General features: G+C 35.8%; 1 long non-coding RNA gene across 3 annotated transcripts in view; it reads left to right on the plus strand.

The window, feature by feature from the left end:
• LOC113918870 overlaps positions 1-14,426 on the plus strand; it is a 164,262-nt gene that overhangs the window by 18,975 nt on the left and 130,861 nt on the right. For 2 of the 3 annotated variants that reach the window (XR_003518707.1, XR_003518709.1), the window contains 3 exons: positions 3-118; positions 3,430-3,567; positions 9,155-9,879. This is a non-coding gene — a long non-coding RNA (uncharacterized LOC113918870). Of the gene's footprint in view, positions 1-2; positions 119-3,429; positions 3,568-9,154; positions 9,880-14,426 lie in introns of those variants that run through there. The other variant, XR_003518710.1, reaches the window with a different exon arrangement.

The raw sequence follows: 14,426 nt of genomic DNA on the forward strand, positions 1-14,426 counted from the left end.
AGGCATGTTACCAACATGGCAACCCGTGGATTCCAGCTTGATAGTTTTGTGCTGCTTGCAAATGGCACGACCAGGGCGGCAATGACAAAATGAGACTGAGTGTGTTGCGGTGTGCTATGTAAGTTGTCATGGGCTCTAGCAGAATTGAATTCGCCTTTCTTGTCAAGATACATGGTGTCACCATTGCCCCCAGCAGCAATTTCTTGGCACACCTGCCAATCCCACTGACAAGTCCTAAAATGGTAGATCATCAGAGTCAGTAAAACGTTGACTTTGAGTTCTGCTCTGTGCAGGACAAAATGCAGGTTATATACTGAATGAGGCTCAGTTCCTGCTTTTAAGGCAAGAGGAAGAGACAGGATATTTTTACCAAATATAATGAAAATCAGTTTGTGGGAATGTTACAAAAATATACAACATGCTGTCAGAGCACAAAAGAGGGAAGGATTAATTCTCCCAGAGGAAATAGGGAGGCTTCATGGAGTAGATGATGGGCACTAATGAATTCAACAAATATTTATTGAATTTTTACTGTATTTTGGACTCTGGACTGGGTACATTATCTATTTAATGGAATTAATTTAAGTTAGATAAGGAAAAGAAAAATACAATCTCTCAACTTTTCTCCATATTTATTTCCTGAGACTGGGCAAATTTTGTCCAGTTTGGTAATTATACTTGTTTACAGCATATACCTATCTTGGTGGGGATGGGCAAAACTAGAAAGGGGGAATCCAGGGGCGTCTGGCTGACTCAGTCAATGGAGTATGCAACTCTTGATCTTGGGTTGTGAATTTGAGCCCCAAATAGGGCATAGGGATTACTTAAAAAAAAAAAAAGAAAGAAAGAAAGGGGGAAGCCAGTTGCTTCTGCTTTTGATTTGGAGAGAGTGTCCAGGTATAAACCATTCTTCATCATCAGGGGCTGAGACTGTTAATATACATGTAATATTCTGGAAATTCCTGCTGGAACATGGTATTGTAATTGTTTTTTTTTTTAAGATTTTATTTATTTATTTGGCAGAGAGATACAGAGAGAACAGGTAGGCAGAGAGGCAGGCAGAGGGAGAGGGAGAAGCAGGCTCCCCGCTGAGCAGGGAGCCCGATGTGGGGCTCAATCCCAGGACCCTGGGATTATGACCTGAGCCCAAGTCAGCCGCTTAACTGACTGAGCCACCCAGGCGCCCCTGGCATTGTGATTGTTAACAGGAAAATAATCCTGCACACAGGCTTGAAAACATTTTGAAAATTGTCTCTTTTGATTATTTCTGTTTAATTTTTTTTCTTATGAAATGATTATCTTGCTTTTCCTCCAAAGTTCTTCCAGTACATGCTGTAATTACATAGTAACTTGTGTAGTTGAGATGAGAAATATCTGCTCTGACATGCTTTTGAACTAGACATAGTAGTTATTCTGGGAAGGAGTCAGGAGACAAAAAAGGAAATAACTGCAAAGACAATAGGATAAATGAAAAAAGCAAACCAAAGCTGGTTTTGTGACATACTTAGAACCCCATTCAAATCAAGTTCCTGACCTCCACTGGATCTGCCGGGTAGTGGTGTGGGGGAGAGGACATGAAGGAAGAAAGCTTGAGGAAAGAGTCTTCTAATGCTATTTTTGGAGGAAATCCTATGGCCAGCACTGTTGCTTCAGTCCATCATTTCCAGGCCCACTCGTTCAGATGTTAGAGCCCCAGATCAATGATATCAATTCAGCTGCCTTGACTAGTATGGAGTCCTCTTCCTCCTTCATTGGCCTGGAAACGAACGGTGTGCTGGGGCACCTGATTTGGTATGGTTCAGTAACTTTTCAGGAACCTATACTCCCCGGATTATGCACTTGCTTTTCTGTATGTAAATAAAATTTATCACTTGCCCCCAAATATCGCTGGGATGGTCAGGAATAGAAACACAACCACCCCAACAAGATATGGTTTTGAATGCAATGGACTGGTTCTGAACACTTTGGACTCAGAAAATTCTAACTTTTAATCCCTGCTAGTGCCCTCCCTAAATAGTGCTCACTTGGGAAAGCTATTTAATGTTTATTTATTTTATTTTTTTCTTTATTTTTTTATTATTATGTTATGTTAATCACCATACATTACATCATTAGTTTTTGATGTAGTGTTCCACAATTCATTGTTTGCGGATAACACCCAGTGCTCCATGCAGAATGTGCCCTCCCCAATACCCCGTCACCAGGCTAACCCATCCCCCCACCCCCCTCCCCTCTAGAACCCTCAGTTTGTTTTTCAGAGTCCATAGTTTCTCATGGTTCTTCTCCCCCTCCGATTTACTCCCCTTCATTTTTCTCCTCCTGCTATCTTCTTCTTCTTCTTTTTTTTAAACATAATGTATTATTTGTTTCAGAGGTACAGATCTGTGATTCAACAGTCTTACACAATTCACAGCGCTCACCATAGCACATACCCTCCCCAATGTCTATCACCTAGCCACCCCATCCCTCCCACACCCCACCACTCCAGCAACCCTCAGTTTGTTTCCTGAGATTAAGAAATAGAGCTCCTTAAAGTTTCTAAGACAAAGCTTCTTTGTGTGCACATTGAGACCCATCAGACTTTACAGTGTTGCGAAGATAAAACAAGATAATCTATGTAGAGGAGTGATTGGCATGCATTAGCACTTTGTTCGGCAAAGGGTGAAATATAATGACAGCGAGTCCTAGGGTCAGAATCAGTCCCAATCATTTCTACTGATTGTGTTAGTGGGGTAGTGACACCAGGTCATGCCACCCAGATCCCCTTTTAGGAACTAGGCATTTATTCCTAAGTGGTTGGCAGTGTTGGCTTCTGATGGCTCAGGACTACGTCACTTTCTGAGAATTGCCCTTTGATGAAGGAGGCTGCCTTGGGCAGGATTGTGCTCCCTCCGCAGGAGCAGCCCACATCCAGTGACTGATGACTGTGGGCAGCACAAAGGCTCAGACTCTTGCCGCAAAAAGAACATCTCTGGAGGACTTCCAAGCCCAAGAGCTTTTTCAATGATTGGCGCGGCTGCAGTTAGAACCATATCTCACTTTGTCTTCTCTGTTCAATACTGCTTCCTCTGCTCCCCAACAGTTGTTCCTGAGAACACATTCCAGTAAGCCTCCTGCATGCACATCTCGACATCTGAGAGTCTCTTTTCTCAGGAGCCCAAGAAAGACAGGAGGCATCTCCATTTTCCCACACCACGCAGAAGTACCTTCCTGAAGGAAGGTACATGGTTCTTGAGGTAGAGCTTCCCAGAGGGCTGGTGTTAACAGTAGTATGCTGTCTAAAGAACAGAGGACTATTTTGTGGGTGCCATCAGAATGGTTCTTTCTTCTTTTTCCTAAAAATTCTAGGCTTCCCCAAGCTTTTCTGTATTTTCTGTCCACACAGTTTGGTTCACCCCAGACTAATTCAGTGCTTTTCTCTTGACCCAGGTGAGCAGGGCTATAAGTTGAAGAGAAGACAGATGCTCCTGACCTCAATTCCACACATTCCTTCATCCCACTGTTCTTTAAGAAGTGACAGAGACTTTACTGAGACAACATAAAGAGGACTGAATGAGGAAATAGAATGTGAGTCCCCCAAAGTCTTCCTGTCTGTTGGGTTGTGATTTTGAAGTGGCTTGAGTATTACCTGGCAAGACTACAATAAAACACAAGCAGGCTCACATTTGTTAAAGCTATAAGTAGCTTGAGTCAATGCTAGGCTGCTAAAGATCGACTAACTTTAGGTGATACCCAGGGCCTCTAGCTTTGGAAGGTTTCCCTGTTAGGTGAACAGTTTTAAATAAATCATAGAAACAAATCCTTCTTCAGTGCCTGCTCACCACATGCAGGGCACTGTTTTTGTCATTCTGAGGTTTGCAAAGGATTCTTTGAAGAAGCCTTTGAAAAGTCTAGGGTTTTAGCTGGAGTCAAAGCAGATAGGGCAAAAAATATTTCAACCACTTGACTTCAAATGTTCTGAAGACAATTCTAAAATCATGATAGCTTCAAATTATATACCAGCCAGGCCACCATTACCATCTTCTATAACTGTTTTGGTATACAGCCTTTAAAATGTGAGCAGATTTCTTAGTATTTTAGCTGGCTTAACTGAATATTCTCACCCACAAAAGTAGATGGTTGTTTTTTTGTTATTGTTTTTATTTTGACATTCTTAAATATCCAAATCTGTTCCTGAGACAGTTAAGAACAAAGTGACTGAAATGCTATAGCAAGTGTCTAGTTTGGTGGAAAAAAAAAAATGTCCAGCCATGAAGAACTTCAAAAGTCAGGGAAAAAACTCTACTTTCAGATAGCAGTATTTTCCTTTGGTATTCTGCCTTACAAACTCTATCAGCGACTATTGGACTCTTAAATCTTTCCAAGTGTTCTGTATTAAGGCAAATAAGAAAGTTATTAAACTTGTGCCTATAGGGAAATATGAATCATAAAAATACAATCAACTAGAATTAAAATCTTCAATTTTATATAATTTATGTTGAAAGGAAAACACTAAAAACAAAATTTATTAAAAGAAAAAGCAGTAAATGAAGTCATCCTCAGGCATTAGAAACTCTCTTTAGCTTTCAGTGTAGATAGTCTGCATTTGGGAGCATTCATAACAACACAGGAGTGGGTTATAAGTCTTGGTATGGAATTGAGGCCATGTTGATGAACCAAACAGAAAAATTTTCAAAAGAAAAATATTGGGTATTACAATGCTTTTAAAATTTGTTGTGGTTTGTTTTAAACAGAATTTCTTCTTATCAAATGAAATTTTATCTAAATTACCCATTTGCATATCAGGTAAAATTCATTTTTTTAGTAAAATACAGTTTCTAAAATGCATTTAGTAAAATATATTTAAATGTCCTAGTTAAAGCTTTTTTGATGAACACAAAAATTTAATTCGGCATCCAAATTTTTATTTTATGTTAGCTACATAATATGGAGAAAATTGCCATTCACACAGATAAGTAGCTGAACATGACAGTTTCTTTCTTTCTTCTTCTTCTTTTTTTTTTTTTACTAACACCATGTGATCATAGTATACTTTTCAAATAGATATGAGGAAAGACATTATGTTGGAGGTTTGCCACTAAACAATTTAACCTGACAACAACCATTAACATATTGGTTTTCTCTAATGTACTATAATTTGGGATTTGTGTGTATATGTTGTATATAATAGTTTTAAAAATTGGTTTTAAAAAGCAGAAAAATAAAATTTGAATGAAATATTTACAGATATCTGAAACACCTTTTCCAAGAATATGCCCATCTCTATTATAATACATAATAAAAACATCAAAACAGTGATGCTTATCTACCCCAGGGGATTAAATGAATGAACAGATATAATGTGTGAGGGTTAGATGTAAATTGGGCCTTTCATCAATAATTGTTTTTTTCTTTTCCTTTTTAAAAAATCTTGACTCTACTGCTGACTTTCAGTGTCACCTAGAACTGTTTATTTGAAATTCATTTTCCTCATCTGTAAAGTGGAAATAGTACCTATCTAATAGGCTATCATGAGAATAAAGTAAGGTGACAAATAATATAGTCTCTCTTTCTTTTTTTTAATTGTGTGTTGTTATTACTATCATTGTTTACCTGATTATAAACCCAGTTGGCTGGCTGTGCCATCATCCCTTCTGCTCTATAGAGTGAGCAAGGGGAAAGTTTATTTGCAACTGAAGTCTTTATAGAACCATCATCTCTAAGGGAAATCAGGATATATACCAGTGTGTTTCCTGCATTTTAGTCTGAACATTTGTATCTAAATCATTGAAATTTAGTTAACCCAATGAAATTTGATTAAAATGAAGGCTGGATGGTCTTGAAAGGGGTAGTGGAGGTTTATAAAAGGGTGACATGAAACTCAAAGGGTGTGTTTACAGCTGCCTGTAGCTCTTTCCTGCCTGTATGCCACATAGCTGTCTCTGAAAACACACCCTTTGCCTGAGACTCCCCAAGAGTTTTTAGGTCATTATGGAAGCTAGAAGCCTGGCAGTTGGATTTGACTTCCTTTTCTTACTACCATTATCAATCAGTTGCCAAGTCCTGCTGATATCCCTGCTTAACGATCCCAACTCCTGCTACCTAGTTTTGGACTTTAAATATGTTCTTCCAGAATTAAATCAATAGTCTCCAAATTCATGTTTTCTACCCTCTGCAAATCTGAGCAAGTTACTCTTTTCCTAACAACAACATAGATGTCTCAGTTACAGCCTATGGAATGAAGTCTAAGCTTTTAGGATCTGGTCCCTGCATCTCCCTCAAGTTAATTTTTCACTACTCTCTGTATCAAATTTACTCTTGCTCAACAGTGTAGTTCTGAGTACACATGGCATGGTTTCATTTCTATGTCCTTGGGTTTCTTCTTTCATCTGGATAACCCAGTTCATGTACAGATAAATTCCAGGAAGTCTTTTCTGAGTGCTCCATCTCTCTGTTCTCGGCCTCCTTTTGAATTAGTTTAGGTCCCTTCTCTGAGGCCGTGTAGGTCCCTATTCATCCCCTTCCCTTGTACTTATGATAGGACTTTGTGGTTCTTTATTTAGGTGTCTGTATCCTTCTGTGAACTCCTGGAAGAAAAGACACTGTATCTCATTGATTCAGTGTCTGGGATTCTTTCTGACTCCTAGGTGTCAGAGAAAAAAATGTATTTGTCACACATGAAATGAGTTAATGTATGGGTTGCAGACAGTCTCACTATCTCGGTGAAGTCACAAGTTAGTCAATAATGGATTACCTCCATTTGCACTTTGGGTTTCTTGATTTTAACAACAAACTTTTAACCACAAACTCTACAGTATTTCCTTTACCCCGAGGGTTGTTGTTATAAGATCCCACATCCATCCTCTATAGTAGTGGGAAATTTCTGTTTATTGGAACTAAATAATTATGGACAGCTGCATGGGGTCTGTGCCACAGTGGGCTGCCCAGTTAATGGGTAAAGCATAATGTTTAATTGATGGGGTTAGGCCATTGTATAATTTGACTTTCTCAGCCTGAATTTTCTTGGAAAGTTCAGAAGAATATCCAAGGCTGACTGTATCTTTATATTCCTGAGCATTTACCAAGCTCTTTGAAAGGGCAAAGAAGTGTACTAGTATAATTGTTAGAGTTGAGGAGATAGTGGTAGTGAGTTTATATGAAAGAGAGATTTTTTTTTTTCCCTAGAGAGAGAGAGGCACGGGGGAGGAGCAGAAGGAGAGGGAGAGAGAGAATCCAAAGCAGGCTCCATGCTGACATGGGGCTCCTTCTAAGGACCTGAGCTAAAATCAAGAATCAGATGCTTAACCTACTGAGCCACCCAGGTACCATGAAAGAAAGATTTGAAAACACTCTCTTACTCTCCTACCAAGCTTTGGTGAATCTGGATAATGTAAGCCCCCAATTAAGCCATAGTAGGAATGTAAATGGGCAGAAAAGGTCAAGAAATGACAGCTCAGATCAGCCCAGAAATGGAAAGGTTTAGAACAAAATCATTACACTATTAAGTAAACAAACAAACAAAACCCATGACTAAGAAGTGCTGCATTCTCCGTGGTTCAAGGAGGTAGCTGGGAATAAACATGTTATATTTCCTCTTTAGTACCATCACTCTCTAACATACTCTGTAACCTACTTTTTATGTTATTTATATCTGTCTCCCTCACTACAATGTAAACTCCATGGGGTAGGGGTTTTGGTCTGCATTGTTTGCTCCTGTATCCCCAATGCCCAACACCCCAAAAAAGAATAATCTAATCTATAATGGGCAGAAGACATGAACAGACATTTCCGCAAAGAAGATATACGAATGGCCAACAGACACATGAAGAGGTGCTCATCATTGCTTATCATCAGGGAAATGAAAATCAAAACTACAATGAGATATGACCTCACACCAGTCAGAATTGCTAAAACCAATAACACAAGAAACAACAGGTGTTGGTGAGGATGTGGAGAAAAGGAACCCTGTTGCACTGTTGGTGGGGATGCAAACTGGCACAGCCACCGGGGAAAACAGTATGGAGGGTCCTCAAAAAGTTAAAAATAATCCCATGTTCTTTGAAATGCCTTTGGTGATATCTCTATCAAGTTAATTAATTCATTTTCCATCTGGAGCTTATGGTAGGTATTAAATTTAGAATTTGATCAAAAATTTATTGAGGAGAAATACTGAACCATGCACTATTTATCATTGGACTTTTAGATTCTTTATTTCAAGATCACCATCAACTTAGAATTGTTCCATCATATATTATCATATCTCCATAGAGATAAACATTCCCATTTTATATATTGTAGGCAAGATTTGCATTAAACCATGAACTGGAAATGTAATGGTGACTACTAAAACTGAAATAAAAAAATTTTCTCAAGTTTCAAATAAATAGCCATCAAACTCACATACAAAAACACAAGAACACTCAGAAAATCAGCTTAACCTGCAACATTACAATATTCTTGATGAAGTTGATGTTTAAATTTTTGCAAGATTTTATTAAAGAAGAAACTTTTTTAGTCTGGTATCAGTATAAACTAACATCTTTTGAATTATTGATTTCCTTAAAATATATTTACAGTAGAACTTACAGTATATAATTATTGAACAGACCTGAATGTATATTGACTATCATGCTTTTTTTAGGACTTAACAATACTAAATAGATGATCTTAGCCAAGTGTTTTGTTTTTTCCACAAATAGTATCAGTATGCTGTTATATCCAAGTCATCTATTATCTTTAAATAAGTTAGAATTTTTTCCTGATAGTTTATTTCCAGTGATGCTCCATCTGTTAACACAATCTTTTAAATAGAGCATCTCTGTTATAATCCGAGCTTTAACAGTAATTAGCTCTATACCTTTAGATCAATTGCTTTCTAGACCTCAGATTTCTTATCTGTTAAATGGTCTTTATAATTTCTTCTTTCACTAAGATCTTACAGAAAATTTTATAGTTATCTGTGCAATTTAGAAAATAAGCAAGAATTATATTCAATTTACCTCAAAATTCTTCAATGCACATTAAATACATTGTAATACTTATTTTTTCCTGATTATTAATACTGACTGTAAGGTTTCATTCATTTGTAAAATATGAATAAATAGTAGTTTGAGTTTTTCAAAAAGAAAAAAACGAATCATATACTTGATTGTTTTTCTCTCCAATTTTTATTTAGGGAGAAGTACTTTTGAAAGAAGAAAATGTATGATTGAATAATAACTTGGTCCTGGGGCGAATGGTTTAGTAAGTTGCATGTAACTTCATAATCAGAATATCTGAATTATCTTGCTGTGTAGAGTATAACACAAATTTTCCATTATAAATTATGTCTACTTTCTTCTGCTTATTTTTATTTTTAAATTCATATATTCCTGTTGTGATAGAAGTTAATAGTCAACAATATTTGCATATGGGACGATAATTTTCCTTTATTTTCAAAAACAAAGGTAAATATATTCAGTTTTCCTTCCATTAAAGTTATGGAGGTAAATAAATTTCCCTTTGTTTTTTCTAAAATTCTCCTGGACAAATACATACCATAGTCCATAAAGGAGTTATTATTGAGATATATAAAACAACAATACAAATAAGTTATAGTAAGTATGATGACGGTGAGTGATGGCAATTTTATGAATCTGTATTCATTTCTTATATTTCTTCAAAATTGCATAATATAAGTATGTTTAATACATTATTTTAAAAACTTGGAATAAAACAGTCCTAGGCACAGTAAAAGCTGAAAGCTCTCCCCTTGTGCTTGTCCTTCTACACCTTCTACACCTTCTACACCTTCCCTTCCTTGGAAGAAATGCGCTATGACCTTAGGTTATAAGTTTTTGAAAATGTATCTTCAGACCATTTTCTTCTATTTATTAATAATACATACCTATATATTTAAAAGTTTTAAAAATATCTGGGAATTTTCTCTTTGTGTTGTTTTTATTCTTGGTTTTTTACTTGATAATGATATCTTGTAAATCCTTTTATAAGTCACTATTTATACATTTCCATGGTTCTTCTACTGGATGTACAGTAAATAGTTCATTAAATTGAATATATTTCATTTCTAAACATATTTTTTGGATTTTTAATTTCTTCTTTCTTGATTTCATGAAACAAAAAACAAATCTTCATGAATTTTATTTCCTTCCAGTGAACTCACTTTATGATATCTGTGTAGTAAGATTATTGATCTTAAGGCAGACTTTATAGGAGATACTGTGCATGAAACTGTTAGTTTTCATGAGTTGTGATTTTAGAAAGGTCTTATCTCTCAGTGAAGAAGAGTAACACTTTTTGTAGAGTTCATATTATCAGTAGCTGCTGAGTAGAGCACTGGCTTATTTGATAGCCCATCAAACCAGGTTAAAAATCTTATTAAGTGATTACTAGATTTGAAAGCCTATCAAATAATCATTGTATTTTATGATTATAGTTAATAAATACTCTAAAAATTTTGGAAAATATAAAAAGCATACTGTAATCTCATCACCCAGCTATAACTTTTGTTATTCTTTTGGTGCATTTTTTTTTAAGATTTTTTTTTTTCTCTTGGTATATAAGTCTGACTTCTGAAACCAGACTTCCTGGGTTCAAATCCTAGTTCTGGTATTTGTAAGCTATGTATTTTTGAATAAGTTCCATTAACTGTTCTAAGCCTGTTTCTTCATCTGTAAGATGGGAGGGCAATAGAACCTTCCTCCTACAGTTGTGAGAACCTAATGAAGTAAATACATGCAAAGCCTTAAGCCTGGCATATATAGTGTGTACTCAATACATTAATTATTATTTAAACCATTTGGAATGTTGTACCATAATTAGTTACTTTATTTACTCATTTACTATATTCTTATCATCTCCAGGTCATTCTGTAGTTTCTTTAATTATTAATTAATTTTAACAAGGAAATGGTATTCCATCATGTGATAATACGATGTATATTTCATATAGCAATCTATTAGTATTGGGCAGTTAAACTAGTTAAAGAAATTTATGTTGTTAAAAATAACAAACGTGTAGATACTTTTTGTATTCTTTTCCAATTTGAAAAAATAAGATGGCTAAAGTCAATAATATGTACCCAGTTTTAAGGCTTTTGATATCTGTTGCCAAATTGAACAATGGGGTCTGATGGATTTTTAAAATCCCTATTGTAAAGATTCTTTTGGTGATTTTAAATAAAACAATCATATCTGCTCCTGATTTATTTCCTTTTGGTTGAAAATCTTGGTTTAACAGTCACTTTCACATTGAAACAATAATGGTCATAGACTGAATATGTGGTACAAATGATATAACACAACAATTTATGCATCCAATCAATGTTGTCTTTCAAAATAATTACCTTGAAAGATAAGATACAAACTTGTTATACTCATGATTACATTTGTCAAAATGTCACATTTGTCAGAAGAAGTTATTCTTCAGCAATTACATAAAGACATGAACATTTTTTCATATATTTTGGTAGGTTATTATTTTTTATAACAAAGTATAATTGAACTTTATTTTGATTTTTTTTATCAGAGTTGACTTAAATTGTTTGCAGCATTTTCCTACTCAATAGCCAACTCTTCCTTCTTAACCAGAATATTATCATTTTTATTATTTTAGCTAATGTGGTTGCAGTGTATTTGGCCCTGGCAATAGGTTATGGCTGGTCCAAGCCAATTCTCAGGATGTCTTACAACATGATTTGGTCTTAAGAACCTGTTCTGTCAATAAGACCTGATCAGAAATCTACTCAGTACTTGCAATGGCTTTTGTTTTCCCGATTAAAGGAGATGGTTGTAGCTGTCCATCCTTTCTTGATTTCTCTCTTCTTCCTGCCTCAAATGAAGCCAAGATGGTTGGAACTGCAAAACCATCTTGTGACCAGAAGATCACCTCAACCTCACTGAGCTTCTGAGTCAACATCAACAACTTCCCACCTTCAGACTTATTATTGTTTGGAAGGAAAAAGTTCTCCTATTCATTTAAACTACTGATGGCTTTTCTCTTGTTTTGAAAGCATTTTTTTTTATAACTTTTTACTTTTGAAACTTACTTCTTTAGAGTTCCCCACAATTGACTGTTCTAGGAGAGTATATGATTTCATGAAAAAGAATAGATTGGTTTTAAATGAGTATTTCGAAGAAATTACAGACTATAGTGTTGGAAGGGAACTTAGAGATCATTTAACCATAAGTTCTTAATGGTGGATGTTCATCAAAATTACTATTGGAACTTTAAAGAAATATACATATCTGGGCTCCATGTCCAGTACATCTTAGGTAGGGCCCAGACATCTGTATTTTTTTTTAATATAGGCTGATTCTTTTTTTAAAAATTTTTTTATTGTTATGTTAATCACCATACATTACATCATTAGTTTTTGATGTAGTGTTCCATGATTCATTGTTTGTGCATAACACCCAGTGCTCCATGCAGAATGTGCCCTCCTCAATACCCATCACCAGGCTAACCCAACCCCCACCCCCCTCCCCTCTAGAAGCCTCAGTTTGTTTTTCAGAGTCCATCATCTCTCATGGTTTGTCTCCCCCTCTGACTTACTCCCCTTCATTCTTCCCCTCCTGCTATCTTCTTCTTTTTTTTTTTCTTAACATATATGGCATTATTTGTTTCAGAAGTACAGATCTGTGATTCAACAGTCTTGCACAATTCACAGTGCTCACCATAGCACATACCCTCCCCAATGTCTATCACCCAGCCACCCCATCCCTCCCATACCCCCACCATTCCAGCAACACTCAGTTTGTTTCCTGAGATTAAGAATTCCTCATATCAGTGAGGTCATATGATACATGTCTTTCTCTGATTGACTTATTTCACTCAGCATAACACCCTCCAGTTCCATCCACGTCGTTGCAAATGGCAAGATCTCATTCCCTTTGATGGCTGCATAATATTCCATTGTGTATATATACCACTTCTTCTTTATCCATTCATCTGTCGATGGACATCTTAGCTCTTTCCACAGTTTGGCTATTGTGGACATTGCTGCTATAAACACTGGGGTGCAAGTACCCCTTTGGATCCTTACATTTGTATCTTTGTGGTAAATACCCAGTAGTGCAATTGCTGGATCATATGGTAGCTCTATTTTCAACTTTTTGAGGAACCTCCATACTGTTTTCCAGAGGGGTTGCACCCGCTTGCATTCCCACCAACAGTGTAGGAGAGCTCCCCTTTCTCTGCATCCCTGCCAACATCTGTCATTTCCTGACTTGTTAATTTTAGCCATTCTGACTGTTGTGAGGTGGTATCTCATTGAGGTTTTGATTTGGATTTCCCTGATGAAAATATAGGCTGATTCTAATGGAAAGCCAGAAATAAAAGTTACTATACCTACCCTTCTAAAACAGTGATCTATGGACTAACCTGTGATGTGTGGACCTAGCAGCAGCCCACATAGGGGAAGTAACTTTATGAAATTTTATTACTAGCCAAACCCAAGATCCAGATAAACAGGAGAAGAAAACAGTCATTTAAATCCAAGCTAACTGGAGCCAATTTTCTTTATAGAAAAAAAAAATTATAAAAAATGGAATTTGATATCGTTCTTTCAACTCTCTCATAATTCCATGAGAACTTCACCTTTAGTTCCACTGCTCATAATTGTTCAGATATCCAGAGTCTGCTGAGGTTTATTCCAATGGTTCGGATTACCTTGTTTGAAATATTGGATCAAGATAATAAATGGAGGCAGGTTGGATGGAGCTGTTGGCTGGGCATAGTGTTAGCTGTCACTTTACCCTTCCCCAACCCTAACTTCTCTACCAAGAGCAAGTGAATTTTCTCGTAAAGATGATCCGGGCACTGTTTTGTTGGTTCTTATTTCAATTATATGTATCATTACTTAGAAATTCTTCCAGACCTCATCTGACAAATCATTTAGGTTTCTACTTAATGTGAAGTCTCAAATAATTTAGATAATTTATTATTAATAAATAGCCATTCTCCAAAATGAGCTCTGGCACATTTTTAGATATAAGGTAAAGATTAAGAAATAATTATTACTTCCAGGCCTGAAATAATAAGGAAATGTAGTAAATCTCAAATTATGTTTTTTTTTAATATAGGTTTCATACATTTTGAGCTCATTCAACTTGAATTTAGAATTTAGCTATTTTCCATTACAAATCAGGTTAATCTTATGTTCAAACACCCAAATACATATATAATAAATATATATATGGTTTGTATACATATATACACACATCATACGTATAAATGTATGTGTGTATATAAAGTGGGTAGCATTGTATGTGTGGATATACTTAATACATACATATATAGTATATAACAATATATATGAATATATCTGCATATATACCTATGTATACGCACAAAGACAAATACACACATACTTATATACACACATGTATGTATTCTAAAGTACATTACATGGTCTCCTAGATATGATAGTAAATATTTTGTGAAGATAT

Source organism: Zalophus californianus, chromosome 15 (genome assembly GCF_009762305.2).
Source record: "Zalophus californianus isolate mZalCal1 chromosome 15, mZalCal1.pri.v2, whole genome shotgun sequence".
Taxonomy (NCBI): domain Eukaryota; kingdom Metazoa; phylum Chordata; class Mammalia; order Carnivora; family Otariidae; genus Zalophus; species Zalophus californianus.